Source organism: Pagrus major, chromosome 9 (genome assembly GCF_040436345.1).
Source record: "Pagrus major chromosome 9, Pma_NU_1.0".
Lineage (NCBI taxonomy): Eukaryota > Metazoa > Chordata > Actinopteri > Spariformes > Sparidae > Pagrus > Pagrus major.
The window spans coordinates 2,237,809-2,245,414 of NC_133223.1; positions in this window are offsets into that span (position 1 = coordinate 2,237,809).

Consider the following 7,606-nt stretch of genomic DNA (forward strand, 5'->3'; position numbering starts at 1 on the left):
CGATGTTGGAGAGGGCATACCTTCATGCCTTGAGGTCGGGGGAGCTGCCGTCGGCCTGGAAGGAGGTGATTATCTCAGTGATACTTAAGGACCTTACAGATTGCGCCTCCTACAGGCCGATTGCCCTCCTGAACACGGACTGTAATTTGTTAACCTCCATACTGGCTAAAAGAGTGGAATTCGTTATTAATACTTTAATACACCCTGACCAGAAAGGCTTCATAGGCAATCGCTATCTGCCTGATAACATTCGGAGACTGCTTAATGTTATGGAGCATAGTAGCAAACACCTAGATCCATGCATGGCATTAGCGATCGATGCTGAAAAGGCATTCGATCACGTGTCTTGGCCGTTTTTGTTTAAAACCCTAGATAAATTTGGATTTCGCCCAAATTTCATTAGATGGATACAGCTATTATATACCAATCCACAAAGCATGGTCAGAGTCAACAGACATACCTCTAAAGCTTTCAGTTTGGGTTGGGGAACACCCTAGGGATATCCACTATCACCACTCCTCTTTGCTTTATTTATTGAACTGCTGGCACAGGTGATACGAGACGACACACTCATTAAAGGGACAGAGATTGGCAATGAAATTCACAAAATTTCGCTGTATGCGGACAATGTTTTAGTGTACATATCAGACCCTTTAAATTCTCTTCCAAGATTAATGGATAGTCTAGCCCAGTTTGGAAACTTTTCTGGATATAAAGTTAATGTTAGTAAAACAGAAGCTTTGGCTCTGAACGCACTTATTAAACATCAGATGAGAGCGTCATTTCAATTTAAGTGGCCCACGGAGGGAATAACATACCTTGGTACCATTATTCCACAAGACCTAGACAAACTGTACAAGGCAAACTATGATAAATTAATTAATGGGATAACAGCGGACATAAACAGATGGGTTGTCTTGCCCCTTACCCTCTTGGGTAGGATAGAGTGCATCAGGATGAACGTGTTGCCCAGGCTGCTGTTTCTCTTTCAGGCGCTGCCTCTCACACCACCAAAAGCTATGTTTACAAGCTCAGACTGCCTTATATCCAGGTTTATTTGGCAGGGAAGACGCCCGTGTGTAAGAAAAAAAGTATTGCAGCTTCCTAAACAAGAAGAAGAGTGGGGACTCTCCTGCTTTAGGCGTTATTGGATGGCATGTCAGCTTCGAGCACTGACTATTTGGATTTCTGACAAACAAAACAAAATGGAAACAAAATGGCTGGAGATTGAAAAGTCAATTTGTATCTCGATGCCCCTATCAGCTGTCCCATTTACTAAAGACAAAGCCTCAGAAGGGTCCCTGGGTAGGTGGTCAAAAACTACTCTAGCAGTGTGGAGAGAGGCGCAGCGCTCCTTTGAGCTCTCTAATGAGATCTGCTCTGTCAAGCATTGCTCACCTAAAAGGTTTCTTACCCTTTAGGTTGGATGCAGGATATAAAAGATGGCGACACCTAAATCTTAATTTTGTCCACCAGATAATGAGGAATCAGGAAATTGAAACATTTGAACAGTTGGTTGATGAATTTAAATTACAGAGATCAGATTTTTTCAGATACCTTCAACTAAGAAGTTTTTTGCTTAAACATCCAAATTGGACTAACCTAAAAAAATGTGATTCACCCATTGAACGATATTTGATAAAGATTCAAAATAATGATGACATAATGACAGAAATGGGAGGGGGAACTTTAATTAGAAATAAGTGATGAGACGTGGGTGAATATCTGTATAGAAACTCATAAAGTCACTAACGCAAATCTTTGGAGAGAGTTCCAATGGAAAATAGTTAACAGATTCTTTAGAACCCCCCTCAATTCTTTCCAAAATGGACTCTAATCAAACAAGTGCATGTTGGAGAAAGTGTGAAGAGGAGGTTGCGCACCATACACATGTATTTTGGGCATGCCCTCTCTTAGATAATTTTTGGAGGGGGATTTTTGACCAGCTTGATGGGATAATTGGCCAGAGCCTGCCCAGGGACCCACTGCTGGCTATCCTTGGAGTTTTCCCAGATGTGGTGAAGAGCAGGAAAATGAAACACTTGGTGCACATACTGCTGGCAGCAGCTAAAAAAGTGATAACATTGAGTTGGCTTAAGGAAGACCCTCCAACCGAGGATACCTGGAGATCAGTGGTCAGGGGAATTTACACAATGGAAAAAATAACTTTAATGCTGAGATTAAAAAATGCGGAATTGACTTCCGGTTTGGTGAGCATGTGAGAGTGGCGTAGTCTCCGTCCCCCGTAACTCAACTTTGCAAAAACCCATATTTTTCTTATGCCCTCAAAGACCCAAGTAAGAACTGACACCTCACAAACTCAGTATAACATCATGTCACCAGGAATAATATCAAAAGCAACGAAACTGTCAAAGAAGAGCGAGAGTGAAGCTCCGAGTGCCTGCGCTAACAGATGCTTAACTAGCATCGAAGGCCTGCTGGAAAAACACAGAGCTAGCATAGTGACGGATCTTAAAAACTCCTTCGCTGCCCTGGAGTCAAGACTGGAAAAAATGCAGACCACGGTGTTAGATCACGGACAACGTATCATCTCACTGGAAACCAGTGCCGAGTCAGATGACCAGCGTATTCGTACTCTGGAGGCCAGGTTGGCAGCTTTAGCCGATAGCAACAACAAGCTACTAGCGAACACATCGGACCCCCGAAAGTCGGAGCCGCAGGAATAATATCCGAATCATTGGCCTTCCAGAATCAATCGAGGGGCCAACACCCACTATGTTTTTCTCGAAGCTGCTAGTTGAACTACTCAGGGAGGAGATCTTAGAATCCCCTCCCGAGTTTGACCGAGCGCACAGGGCACTAGCTGTCAAGCCACAACCAGGATCGAGCCCGCGGCCTGTGATTATCCACCTGCACCGCTATCAGATTAAGGACCTAATCATACGAGAGGCCCGCAAAAGAAGAGGGAAACTACAATATCGAGGAGCCCCCGTCCAGATCTTTGAAGACTACGCTCCGGAGGTGGTTGAAGAACATGCAAAATACCGGACGGTGATGGCAGAACCGTACAACCTCTCTCTCAGGCCCGCACTACTCTTCCCGGCTCGCCTTCAGGTAACACTCAGCGGAGGGACAAAGAAGAGGCTCTCCTCCCCAGAAGAGGGCGCGGCGTTCGCTTCAAGTTACAAACAGAGCCCGAGGCCTAGCTAGCTTAGCCGGCTAAGCTAGGCATACACAACACCAAGGCAGCACCGGTAAGACATAATTTTGACCACCAATGCATAACAGGTCAAAGGTGTATGACCGTTATCAAATCCTAACCGTTGTAAAATAACAACATGTGACTGAAAACTCTTTGCTTTGGACTACTGGTAGCTGCTCATTGCGTTAGCCAGTGGCTATCGCGCTGGCTGTGCCTCTGCCTTCAGCACCAAAGGGCTAGGCTGTCTCATCCAAAGACACTTTCCTGCAGCCAACTGAGTTAATTTTGCATTCGGACAATTTATTTCTTTGCTGTTTTTGCACAAATTTGAAAAATTTCATTTTTCTGTTTTATGGGACAACTAAATGTGCAATGGTTTATTGCTTTATCCTCTCTTTTTATTTTCTTAAAGCTGCAATTTTTACAGAGCTAATAGTCTTCATTTAGATGAAGAAATGCACGGTAATTGTAAGTTTTGACTAATGTTGAGCTTAACCAAGCGTAGGACTTGGTTTGTTTTGTTATGTTCTGAAAGTTAACTTAACAACGAAATGACAAGATTCCGTACATTCGTGGCCAATAGAGTGGCGGAAATTCGGAAGGTGTCAACAGGATCTCAATGGAGGCATGTCAGCACACACTTGAATCCTGCTGATTATGCATCAAGAGGACAGAAAGTAAATTCCTTTGTGCAAAACCAAGCCTGGATCTCTGGACCTGACTTTCTCACCCAGTCGTCTGACAACTGGCCAGAGAACCCTGACCGTCTGACAGATCTCAACACTGCTGATCCAGAGATCACGAAAAATGCCACCATAAACGCTCTTGCAGTAGGAGAAAAGGTTGACGTAATACAGAAACTAATCGAGTACTACTCCTCATGGATGCGCCTTAAGAAAGCAGTGGCATGGATCCTTAAGGTGAGGAACACATTGCTTTGCATGGTTTAGAAGAGAAGGGAGCAAAGAGTAGCTATTGCACTGTCTGATGCTGACAAGGATCAACAAAAACAGCAGTTGCACAAGTTTATGGCGAACTACAAGACAAGCCTCAGCAAAGCAACCCTCACAGTGGATGATCTGAAAGAGGCTGAACTAGAGATCATACGCCACTGTCAGAGGAAGAGATTCCAAGAGGAAATCAACTCTTTGAAAAAGGATGAGCCTGTCAAAAGGAGTAGCCACACATACAAGCTAAACCCGGTTCTTCAAGATGGCATTCTTAGAGTTGGAGGAAGGCTTAACAGAGCAGCCGTGCCAGAAGAATCTAAACATCCCACTATCTTGGCTAAGGACCTTCGGGTGTCAGAGCTCATCCTTCAGGAGGTCCACAAGGAAGTAGGTCACAGTGGATGCAACCATGTCCTATCCAAGCTGCGTCTAAAATACTGGATCCTTAATGTCAGTGCAACAATAAGAAGAGTCCTATCCAAGTGCCTTGTGTGTCGACAGCTACGTGGTGTTACTGGGCAGCAACAAATGGCAGACCTGCCACGAAACAGGGTCTTACCTGATGAACCACCGTTCACTAGAACTGGAGTGGACTATTTTGGTCCTTTTGAAGTAAAGTGGGGAGAGCTTCTGTGAAGCGATACGGTGTTATCTTCACCTGTTTAGTCATTCGGGCTGTCCACTTAGAAGTGTCGGCATCCCTTGCAACAGACTCCTTCATTAACGCGCTTCGACGGTTTATCGCATGAAGAGGTCAGGTTGTGGAGCTGCGTTCTGACAACGGGACCAATTTTGTTGGGGCAGATCGAGAGCTCAAGAAGGCTATTCAAGAGTGGAACACCTCAAAAATAGAGGAAACATTGCTTCAACGAGGCATTAAATGGATGTTCAACCCCCCCAGCCGCCTCTCACCATGGAGGAGTCTGGGAGTGTTTAATCCGGTCCATCAGTCCTCAATGCCACCCTGAGGACTCAGAATCTGGATGAGGAACGCCTCCAAACATTTCTATGTGAAGCTGAGGCCATCATTAATGGGCGACCCATTACCACCCCTTCCAGTGACCCCAACGACCTAGAGGCACTCAGCCCAAATCATCTCCTACTACTGAGGACCAAGCCATCTCTACCTCCAGGACTTTTCCAGAAGGAGGACTTCTATGCACGTCGAAGGTGGAGGCAAGTCCAATACATGGCAGACCTTTTTTGGAAACATTGGGTAAGAGAGTATCTGCCTGAGCTCCAGATGCACCACAAGTGGTCACGGGTGTCATGTAACTTTGTGCCAGGGGACATTTTTTTTACTGGTGGATGAGACTGCACCGAGAAAGTCATGGGTCATTGGCAAAGTCCTTGAGGCAGTGCCAGATGAACATGGACTTGTTCGCCTAAAGACTAAGACCAGTGAACTAGTTAGACCCATCACCAAGGTCTGTCTGCTCCTAGAAGCAGTATGAGACGGAAGTAAAGACTGGCCTCCTTCGGTATGTCAAGTAGCAGAGACTTAACAGAAGAAAGAAGACAAAACTCTGGATTGTTCTTAAGACTTTAATTGCCCCGTGGTTATTTTGATGTATGTTGTTTGTAATTGTTTCTAAGTTTAGAGAACAATTAGGGGCCGGATATGTATGAGGCAAGAATGAGCTTGCTAATTTTCTCGTTTTTCCTTATGTTATTTAAATATACATTTTGTACTATAACTCTGGATTTGAAGTTTAAATATTGATCTAATAGTCATTGAAGAGTACATTTAATTGATGTTGGCTATTTGTTAATCTTTTCTGTCTATAACAGGCTATTTCATTTAAGTTTAATACTCTCGGTACTGTAGCTTTAAGAGGCAGCAGCCTCGCACTCTGGCTCAAGAGGGGTCGTTGACCTGAGTGTAGTGTGGACCCAGACTAGCAGTGGAGACACACGGTTTTCTTACCGTGTCCTGTTCTGTATTGTTTTTATTACAAGAAGGCCAAGTTTATGGATAATTGAGTGACACTTGTGGAGTAAAGGTTTTCTTTATTTTTTCAACATTACCTGGACGTGGAGTGAATTATTAAGAACAACAGCGCCTGGACACGTGTAAGCCATGAATACCAGCTAGTCAACATTTGCCGCTACACTAGGCTTGACTGGACTGTGTAAGAGTTACTTGTTTGATGATAAAGCAAATATGAAATTGTGAATCATTGTGCAGCAGTGTCACTATGGTGGATTTTAAGTTTTATTTGATTTGATCAAGCTAATTTTGTGCTTTTTCTTGTCTTACAGTGAAAACCCCAGACCACTCCAATCGCCGGTACAACATGGTACTGGAGATGGTGAAAAATGATGGCATCAGCAAAGCTGAAGCTTATGCAAGGCTCGGGATAGATCGGAAGACCATCGTGTATCAGGCGCCAATAGCTGAACTCGCAGCTACCAATCCAGAGCTCTTCAAGACATTGAGGTCCACGTTTAAAAGAAAGGACAGCCTCAAAGGGTTTGCTGAAACTTGCAGAGGCTTTTACGAGCAGGAGCTTACAGCTTCAGCAATTCTGAAGAAAAAAGAAGATGGACCCTTACTAGATATTTACAGGAACTAAAAAGTCAACTCCTTGTTTTATTTGTTTATTGTCACTTTTTCTTTCCAAACAATTACACCATGAGCCCACAACTTAAGTGATGTGTGTTTTTATTATTTATTTTTTTGTCTAGAAATTTCAGGTGTACAGACACTTGAAAGTTAATGAAAAGTAAAGGTCATAAATATCCTACTTTGGGACATTCTTCTCAGGCATTAATGTTTAAGTGCCTTATGTTTTGTGAATAAAGCAAATATAAAAATGCATCTGCAGTACATTTTGTGTAAATTCAGTAACCTTAGTATCATTTTTGCCAACCCACTCCATTAATTCTTACTTCATTTAATTTCATGCCACCATCAATCATATGTTATTTATCAGTGTTAAAGAAGGACCAAGTCACCACTTTATTTGAAAGGCCACAAGCATGATGAAGTTATACTTAGTTAATCATGACTTAAACACTTGGAATTCAACAGAATTTCATGTAACACAATTTTACTTTGTTGGCTTTGAATTATCAATTAAAGTTTGTAGATATTATGAATGAGTTGTCTTAAATGGTTTATGAGCATTAAGATAATACCGTATGATACATAAAATTCTTATATCTGATTTATCAATGCCAAAGATGGACCAGGTCACCACTTTATTTGAAGGGCCACAAACATGATGAAGTAATGAAGAAGTAATGCTTAGTTAATCATAATTACAACACTTGGAATTGAACAGAATACACGTGCACTGCTGTGACTGGTCAGTTTTTTGGCCTGTCACTGCAGGCCAAAAAACTGCAGACATATCTATGAAGAACACATGAACATCATTAATTATTCAGAAGTCATGATGATTGAAATACCTTAATTGTTGCATTAATTAACGTATTGTTCCTGCATTAAGTCATGCATGAGATACTATTAATTCTTGTGCATTACTGA